The sequence below is a fragment of the Pinus tabuliformis genome, chromosome X (genome assembly GCF_031772625.1).
Source record: "Pinus tabuliformis cultivar Carrire ecotype Pingquan chromosome X, CPIR1, whole genome shotgun sequence".
Classification (NCBI taxonomy): Eukaryota; Viridiplantae; Streptophyta; class Pinopsida; order Pinales; family Pinaceae; genus Pinus; species Pinus tabuliformis.
In genome coordinates, this window is record NC_142308.1 from 194,437,908 (window position 1) to 194,448,755 (window position 10,848).

The following is a 10,848-nucleotide window of genomic DNA, read 5'->3' on the forward strand; positions in this document are numbered from 1 at the left end:
CAATCACCTACATCAAATCTTCTTTCATTGCGATGTTGATCTGCCGGTTGTTTCATTCTATTCTATGCCAACATGAGGTTATCCTTTAAGAGTTGGAGGACTTGTTGTTGATTCTCGATGTGATGTTCCACTGCTTGAACCTTAGAATTTTCTCTTAAATATGATGTGATGGATGGTGGCTGATATCCATAAAGTGCCATAAATGGGGTCATTTTTGTTGTTGTATGGAAGGAAGTGTTATACCACAATTCAACTACAGGCAACCATTTGACCCATTGTGTCTGTTTATCAGATACAAAGTAATGAAGATATCCTTCCAAACATTTGTTTACTATCTCAGTTTGCCCTTCAGATTGAGGATGATAAGATGAGCTATAAGCTAACTGAGTACCAAGATAAGAAAATAATTATGTCCAAAAATTTCTAGTGACAATGGGATCTCTGTCACTTACAATAATTTTTGGGTTTCCATGTAGATTTTGAATTATTTTCATAAATGCAGTAGAAACTGCACTGGCATGAAATGGATGTGAAAATGCACAAAAGTGTGCATACTTGGTATGTTTGTCAACTACCACCACGATGACACTCTTTCCCTCAAACTTGGGTAAACCTCTGATCAAATCCATTGAAACCTCCTCCCAACGTTGGATTGGAATGGATAAAGGTTGTAATAGGCCCTAGGTCTTAATTGTTTCAACATTATTTTGTTGGAAAGCCAAACATTCCGCCACAAACTTTTAAATATCTGATTTAAGGCCATCCCAAAAAAATTCCTTCTTAACCCTGTGGTAAGCTTTTAAAAATCCCGAGTCACCTCCTAAGGGAGAAGTGTGCAATTCCGTATGAATATTTTCTTTGAGTTGGGAATTCTTACAGAGGTATGAGCAATCTTTGTACCATAACAAATCATTTTTCCAGCTAAATGTATCAGATGTAGTGGAATCTTGTTGTAACTTTCGAATAAGTGCCCACACTTCTTCATCATTCTTTCATTCCTCCCTTTCTTCATTTATCCAATCTTGTTGGATAATAGAAATGGCACACAACAATGCTTCCACATCCTCATCCTTTCTTGAGAGTGCATCTGCCACCACATTTTGATTCCCTTTTTGTAGATGATTTCAAAGTCATAACCCAACATATTTGTGACCCACTTCTGTTGCTCTTTAGAGGATAATCTTTGTTCTAAAGAGTATTTAAGGCTATCATAATCTGTTTTTAGCTTGAAGTGTCTTCCCATTAGGTAGGGTCGCCATTTCTTAAGTGCATGTATTATTGCCAACATTTGCTTCTCATAAATAGCTTTGTGTAAAAACTTTCCCTTGATTAGACGAATTTCAAAAGCAATGGGTCTTTCATCTTGCATTAAAACATCACCAATTCCATTTCTTGAAGCATCACATTCCGTAATAATGGTTTTTTAGAAGTCTGGTGTAGCTAAGACAGTGCTTGGCACATTGCCTCTTTAAGATGTTTGAAGGCCTTTGTTGCTTCTAGAGTCCATGAAAATGCATCTTTCTTCAATAATTTTGTTAGAGGTGCTGCTATTCTCCCATAATTCTTAACAAACTTGCGATAATACCCTATCAACTCGAGAAATCCTCGTAGATGCTTTATGGATGTGGGGATTTTCAATTCCTTAATGGCTTTAATTTGGCTAGGGTCTACCTTAACTCCTTCATGAGATACAATATGACCCAAATATTCCACCTCTTGTACTCTAAAGAAACATTTGGATCTTTTTGCATATAATTGTTTGTCCTCCAATAGTTGTAGCACCCTGTCAACATGTTCAACATGATCCTTCCAAGACTTGTTGTAGATTAGTATATCATCAAGAAATACTAACACAAATTTTCTAAGGAAGGATTTGAAAATGGAATTCATCAAACCTTGAAATGTAGAAGGTGTATTGGTAAGGCCAAAAGGCATGACCAAAAATTCATAATGACCCTCACGAGTTCTAAATGCTATTTTCAGAATGTCTTTAGTCTTCATTTTGATTTGATGATATCCTAAACAAAGATCCAACTTGGTGAAGTAAATTGATCTATGCAATTCATCCAGTAATTCATCAATGACAGGAATAGGAAACTTATCTTTAATAGTGAGCTCGTTGAACTCCCTATAATCCAGACACATGTGCCATGATCCATCCTTCTTGTGCACCAATACTACTAGAGTAGAGAAATAATTTTGACTAGGTTGAATTATATCCGCCTCTCTCAATTCTGCAACCATACGTTTAATTTCACTCTTTTGGGCATAGGGATGTCTGTACGGCCTGATGTTCGAAGGAACACTTCCTGGAATTAGATGAATAGAATGATCATGATCATGAATAGCTGGGAGACCTTTGGGAGTCTCAAATACCTTGGAATGATTGTCCAAGACTTTTTGGAGATCTGGAGAAATAGATGATTTCGATGTGGAAACATCTAGTGAACATAAATGAGCAATTACACCTCTTTGTTCCATTTTTAGAAGCTTTATCATACCGTTAGAGCTGATTATCTTTTTTGGTTTCCCTGCAATACCCATTTATTCAACTTCCTTTCCTTCCGTAGAAATTTTCCTGAAAAGTTCTTGAAAATTAAAAGCTATTGTACCTAAGGATTGTAGCCATTGGACTCCTAGTATAACATCAGCACTTCCCATTGGAATGGAATGCAGTGGGCTAGTCAATGCATATTCTCCCATGGATAGCTTGATATTATGGCACTTTCCATAGTAATTTATCATTCCTCCATTTGCAACCATCACTTGACACTCTGGTGCTGGATATAGGAAGCAATTCAATTCTTTTGCTATCTTACAATGAATAAAATTGTGGGTACTTCCTGAATCAATCAACACTATTACCTTTTTCTTCTTGATTTGTCCTTCTATCTTGATGGTTTGAGGAGTGGTAATTCCAACCAATGCATTACAGGATATGGTCAGATTCAGTTCTTCTTTACCTAAGCTTTGTTCCTGGAGTATATCCTCTTTTTTGACCTTTCTTGCTCCTTTTCTTCTTCCTATTCACAATCTATGTAGAATAATTTCTTCTCAGCACACTTATGACCTTTAGCGTATTTTTTATCACAACTGTAACAAAGCGCTTTTGCTATTTTTCCTTCCAATTATTGTGGTGTCAACCTTATAGGTTGTGGAAGGCTAGGGGAAACAACACTTCCATATTTATAGTTGTGAGTGGTATGCTTCGTAGTTTCCATAATTTTGCTTTCCATTTTTCTTGCTAACCTAAATGCCTTCTCTAATGAATTAGTTTCCCATAAGTGAACATCATGTTGGATATTATTCTTTAAAGTCCCTATGAACACATCAATCGTATCCTCCTCTGGAATATTTTTTACCTAAAAAAAATCTTTTGAAGTCCTCAATGTGCTCCATTATTCAACCCTTTCATTTGAGACTTATCAATTGGCTAAAAAAAGTGTTGCTTTTTGTATCCTCATAATGTGTTGTCAATTCTTCCATAAAAATTTCCCAAGTGATAATTTTTTTACGAGAGCAAAGCCATCGATACCATACAGACTGATTTGGTTCCAAACATAAAGTTGCAATACGTGCCTTTTGTGTGTTTTTCATATTATTGAGATCGAAAAATTGCTCCATCTGTAATATCCATGTTGCGGGATCCTTGCCATCAAACTTCTTCATATCGATTTTTGGAATATGGTGGGTCTTCGATCCAACATTAGAATCTATGAAATCCTGATTAACATTTCTTTTGTGCTTATCATGATTTTCCTTTACTACCCTTTTACCATTATTAAGTATTTCTTGTAGAGAAATTGTCAAATCTGTGTTCAAATCTGCCATGCCTGTCTTTAAATCTGTGTTCAAATCTATCTTCAAATCATCCATCTTAGCTTCCATGTCATTCATCTTAGCTTCGACATCTTTATTTAAGGCATCCATCTTAGATTCTGTTACTTTTTGTGCGAGTGACATTTGCTGCACTTGTTCTCATAATTTTGATATATCATGTTGCCTTTCTTCCTCCTCTTTATAAGTCATGCTAGAGCTTTCAGGTTGCTTACTAGGTGTTTGCATTTTCTTTCCTTGTGGCATCACTTACCGTTAATAATTCTCTACTATGCCCTTTGAATTCCCTCAAAATAATTTTTCAAACCAAGCTTAAACAAAAATTTAAAAAAATATACACACCTTTTTTCACTTTGTAGGAGCTCGATATTGCCTCTGACATATCTCTGTAATTTAGAATCTCCTAGCTCTAAAATTGTGACCTCCAGTATCCATCTGTGTCCTCTTTCCAATGGCACTAGTCTGATCGAATTTAGATTCTCCAAGACATAGTTATGCACAATCTCCCAAGATGACCTGATTGTAGACCGTTTTAGAAGAGAGAACTTGTAGGAAGTGCCACGTGCCACTATTTCGACCTTAGGATATGAGAAATATAAACATAAAACTACAGTCTATCATCTTTCTGTGAATTCTTATGAAATTTCAATCTCATGCTCAAAGCAGAAGTTATGACTATTTTCCCCAGGTCACTTCTTTGGAATGTAATTCGGGACTCTGCAATAATGCCAACTTCCTCAGATCATATCTCCGCCAATATAGCGCAAAAAGCTCTGAAATTCAGATCCACAGTTCAGAATGATTTCGGCCGAAATGGGTTTTTTTTTAGCATCTGAAACATTGCAACAAAAAACTTATAGTGAAAATGCAACGATGACCTGTTTGGAGCAGCGAAACCCTAGAATTCAAAGCTCTCATACCAAATGTTATGAAACCAACTCACAAAAAGATATAAAAGATAGATCAACGCCTTCGAATTTAGCCTCTTCGAGGGGGAAACCTCCTTTACATTCCACAAATTAATGATCCTTTGATGATTCAAATGACAAAACCTGGTTTCTATATATAAGAGTCTAAGTAGTTATAATACAACCCGGCCGACCTAACAATAATAATCTAAAGGTACAAAAATAATAATAGAGGGATTCTATGGGGCACAATAATAACAATATGGGGACAATAGGGGAACAACAATATTAATAAGGGATACAACTACAATTTTAATGGGGTAATCACTAGTACTATAGGGACCTAACAGTTTCTACCTTTACCCCTAAAACCAATCTCTGCTGAAACACATTTTCAACAATGGGGTTTAGAATTCATTGGTGAGATTCACCCACCTTCCTCTACCCAACACAAATGTATCCTCACTACCATAGACTATTTCACTAAACGGATTGAATCCATACCTTCAAGGCAAGCCACTGACATTGTTATCATAACCTTCCTTGAAACCAACATTCTATCAAGATTTGGATGTCCGATGACACTCATTACTGATAGTGCAACAACCTTTAAATCCAAAAGAATGATAGATTTCTGCAACAAATATCATATAACCTTAGGCCATTCCACATCGTATTATCCTCAACGAAATGGACTAGCATAATTCTCAAACAAAAGCCTGGTGAACATCATCAAAACATTGTGAAAGGACAATAAGAAAACATGGAATACAAATCTAGTTAATGCCTTAGGGGTAGACGAACTAACAACTAAGAAATTAATTGGTACTTCTCCCTATCAACTAGTCTATGGGATGGAAGTTGTTTTTCCATCTTCTTTAGGAACACCAGTAATGAAAATAGTTCAAGAAATGTAGGTTGAACTAAAATAGCATACAAAGAAGAATTAACCAAACAATTCATCTTCAACAAATCAGGGAAGAATTCTATATCAGGTCTCAAGTTGTGTAGGAAAGAATAAAAAAAAAGTGATAAGAGAACCAAGGTTGAAGATTCCACCTTGGTGACAAAGTCTTAAAGTGGGATTCAAGGAGAGGAGACAAGGGTAAAAATGGGAAATTTCATTTCCTAGGGAAAGACCCATATGTCATTTATGATTTTAGAGGTAAGAATGCTTTCTTCCTAAGATAAATGGATGGAATAGAAGCAGAAGGTGGACCAATGAATGGTCAAATGCTCAAACACTATATTGAACCTAACTACTGATTTTATTTCCCATTTGAGCATACTTTATTTTCAAAAGTCTAGAGTTTATTGGATGGTGATTTTTGAAGTTGAAGCCCGAAGAGAAGGCCCTAAGCTTTAAGGATTTACTGTCATATAATATTAATAATGTAGGTAAATAGATGAGGAGTATCGCAAGGTAATATCAACAACAATTAAGATGGCTACTGATCTACAAAGTTCTTGACATTTCACTCGAAAATGCCATCCCAAAGTGGAGCCGTTGTTAGGTTCCTATACCAATAGGAGTCATAGTTTTGAATGACTAAGGTTAAGCCTTGTAATATTCTACATACGTTTTCTTTCTCCAAATGTTTTCCATATTAAGAAATAAAACAATGTAAATAGGGTATGTCCTAAAAGAAAAATCGAAGGACAAGAATAATCAAAGAACAAAAATAGTGAAAAAGGTAAAAAATTATGAAAATATATGAACCCCAAAAGACAAAAACAGGCCATGAGAGTGTGCAAGTCAAAATGCCATTGCTGTTTGATTTTTATGCATAATAAATGATTGTGTGCAGCTTGTAATTGTTGCCACAATCCATGATAGTAAAAATGTTTAAACTTTACTATTTCATGTTTTCAATTTTATGTTTACAACTAGAGAATAAAGTCTAACCAAACAATGTATTCTTGGCATATAATTAGATGGGTAGAGTAAATAAAAGGAGCTCAATTGTTTAATCTAATCCCTTGGATGATATAAGGATAGATTTAGATAGTTTCCTATGTAAAGGAAAGAAAAATATTGATAAGGTTTTGCTAGCCTAAATGAACCCAAATAAAGTGAAGAAAAAATGGTAGAGTAAGTAGATGGGTAAGTAGTAGAAAGGTTGCAGAAATGTCTTGTGATTTCCTAAAGATCACTTATGTCATTGTTCCAAGTGCATCTTTTAAATACGCATAAATGACACACAAAGCAAAGGAAGTGGTTCACCGTGTCATTTACTTAACATCCCCATCATTCATTTAAACCCCTACAACACTCATTAACTTCTCTTCCTAATAAACATATTAATATTTTTAGCTCCTTAAGTCAAAGAGGCTTAGAGAATTTCTCTATCTTTGGGAGGGACCGGACCATTGGCTTGATGACTTAAGAAATAAAGGTGTTAAAAATCCCTTGCAATTCATTTGTTCCCCCCAAATGCCCACCCCGCCGCCCCACAAACAAAAACCCTTTTCCTAAAGGCTAAGTCTTTTTCCTATGGAAAAGCCATAACAAACATGTTCTATGTTAAAAAACCCCCACCATGCAACATTTATCCTAAATCAAGCACCCTGCCCTGCTCATTTCACTTCATATTAACTTTTATTAATATATACAAAATCTCCAAAAAAGCCGATTTCTTGTATATATTTAATTCATGTGTATAAAATAACCCCACCCCTTAGTTTAAATTATACAGTATGTTTTACCCATATCCTGCAAAAATATATTAATAACCCCACATCAGCCCTTAATCCCACATTAAAATCATCCCGATGAGATTAAGGATTAAGTTAATCCCATACCACCATTATTAGACGCATGGCACGCCTCGAAAACCTTATGGGTAAATCTACATGCAACTTCAGCTCCTAATCATTGTGCGACCTCCCTCCCCATCATCTGATGACTCTCATCCATATCGGGCCGATCAGATGTCCGCCCGTTATCGACCCGATAAAGTGGTTTTCCCCTAGGCCCCAGACACCATGTGTCAATCGATGAGTGGAAATGGGCAACCCCTCTTGAAAATCGCTCGCACCACAAAAGCAATGCGATGGACCTCCCAAAGCGCTTCCCCTTTCCAACAGAAAACCACCAATGTTCATCCATTAGTGAAAACCCGCCAAAATTAATTGTTTCCCTATAAAAGCCCGATTAACCCTCTTTTCGCTCTTTTCGTGCATTTCCCATTAAGAACTTAGAGCATCCTTGCAACTCTTGCAAACTGCCAAAATAGCTCACGAACCTCCACAATTGCTCCACAAAATCTAAAGATATTTTGACACAGTCATCCATCCATACTAGAGCTGTACAGACCCCTGCAAACCACCTCAACTACCAGTTACAGTCAAATTCACCCAATTCCAGGTATTTAACTGCAGAAAACCCACTTAGTCATCCAATTCCAGTAAATTTCCCTCTCAACATTTCAAATTAAGTGGAAAATAATCAAACTTATTTTGGGTTTTACACTTAGGACTCAAACCATCGATAAGAACACCATCGCCCTAAAACATAGAAGTACCCCCCAAACTCAAATTGACAAGAATTGAGTATGGTTTCCACAATTACTATGGATGTGAGACCCATCTCCACACCACATTTAGACGTGGACCACCTTCCCCTAGCTCATAAATATTTCCAGATAAAGGACACCTCTATCCAAAAACCCCTACTTAAAATACATTGTAAATGTAGGGACAAATACCTAAATCATGCTGATGAAATTGGTCTTTAGAAGTCTAATTTTCCCAAGTACCAGTTCCCCCAAGTCCACATTTTCCTTGAAATTTCCCACTATTGTCGTGCCAATTATATTCCTAGTCAGAGAGCAGTCATGTCCCCAGACCAAACCCCACTTTTAACCATCACTGTTGAATCAATTAAGGAAATCCTACAACTCCAACTAGGGATAAACCTGACTCCTATCTCAATTACAAGCATATTAGACCAGTTTCCCAAACTTACCACTACAAAATTGGCTGAGATGTTCCAAACCTTAATCAGAGAAGAAAAACACATCCCAAAGGACCCTCCTCCATATGTAGCTACTATTCTTTCCCCATGGGGTCAGAACATTGTAGACATGATATCCTATTTCTTGGGTTACACCACTAGTGAATATATTTATGAAATTATCCTAACTTTCACGTCCATATACACTCCAGGCCAGCCTCCTGTTGTCATCTATGACTATACCAAATTTATAGCTGATAGGAAGCATGACCAGTTTCTTAGAATGAGAAATGAGAGAGTCTTGAAATACTCCTCTGTTTTGTACCACCTTTTCCTATATTATCAGTCAGATAAGTTCCAGTTCACCCTTTAGAAGCTTGTCACAAAAGGTTATCCCACATCAGTCATCTTTTGGACCGCATTGGTCAACAAATAAAATCTCCATATTCATATGCTGACTTCATTGATTTATTTGTACATCTAGTCATAACAATGTTAATAGGAAGCCCTCCTCCAAAAATCAGTACAGACATTAAAGGGGTCCTTCAACTGTCTAAGCAGACTAAAGTGGATGATTGGTATTTATACCAGAACCACACCAAAATCAAAATTTATGGTTGCATGCTAGCACCATACAAACTACCAAGATACCTCCCAATGAGGTTGTTTGGATTAGAATACTATAGAAAAATTATCAATGCAGACGTATTAAACTTTGTGAATGCCAAGAAGAAGGCCAACTTCAAAATAAAAGACCAACTAGGTCCCTTCATATGCAACTCTAGGGATGCAGGCGATGAATCAGAATTAATATTTCAAAGCATGAATTTCCAAAGGAGTTTTGTTTGAAGATATGACCCTTTGGACTTCATCACCAAGAAGAGACAAAAGGTTAAGCTATGACTATTGATTCACCATCCCATACCTAAAATAGAAGCCTATGCAAATCAAGTAGAATCGGTGCAAGGTACCCTAGTGGACCAAGACAGCACCAGAGTAGATGTAAAGATTGCTCTCATTGATTTGGAAAAATAGCTTCATGAGGGTTCTTTCCTGCAGGTGCCAGAACAATTAGATAGGTCAGAGAAATCAGACCAACCAGAGACAACCATGAGTACCACTCCTGTGTTGTAGACTCCTATAAATGAGGAGAAAAACCCAAAAAGAAGTAGGGAGGAGGCCACCACCTCAGCAAGAGCAACTTCAAAAACTTATGCAGAAACAAGCGAGGCAAAAAAACAGAGAATGAATCCTGTCTCTAAATAGGAATACATAGAGGAGACAGTAGAGATCACCAGTACATAAGGAAATAGAAGTAGGCTAATCATTGCATATGAAGTCACGCAAGAACCTTCCACATCCCAAACTTAGATGTTGGAAATGGAGCACAGTGTTGAAGTATCTTCCGTTAGAATGCCTGTAGATAGAGATAAGGATATCAAGGATGGATACAAAGAGATGAAATCCATAAATTAGAGGCTTAAGGCGAAATCATATGCACAGTACCTGAAATTGACTCCCACCAACCAAACAAGACTAATGTCAGCCTTTGACATTAAAGAGGGAAAAATGCAGATGTTATTCATCAAGCCCACATCCCAGCAGCCAAAAACTGCATCAAATTACAAGAAGGTAGATTTTGAAGTGCTGGCAAGGGATATTCATCCCATTGACTAGGTTGAACTACACAGGCAAGCAGCGGAGATGTTATACTCCACATTGACAAGAAAGGCTATACCTTCCCACCAACTACAGAACTTCTTGAATAACATGTCTGCACAATTTTAGGTGGAGAAGGCCACCTCTCATGCCAAGGATACAAGGATCAAGTCCCTAGAGGACTTAGTAATTGAATTGGGAGACGATCCCAAGGACATAAAATCCATAGAGCAGCTTATTAAGAAGAAAAATGATGATATTGTTGCACTTAAGAAGCAGCTAAAGATGTCTCAGCTGCAACAACCACAAGCATTGAAAGTTCTAGAAGCCCAACAGGGGCATAAGAACTCATGGATTTGGTTTTAAAGTTAAATGATCAGTTGAAATAAACCGAAAAAGAATTTGAAGCTTTAATCCAACTCAAATAGGAAGATATGGCCACTCTTTCAACAAATGTTATCCCCACAGCCTCTATAGCAGTACCATCCG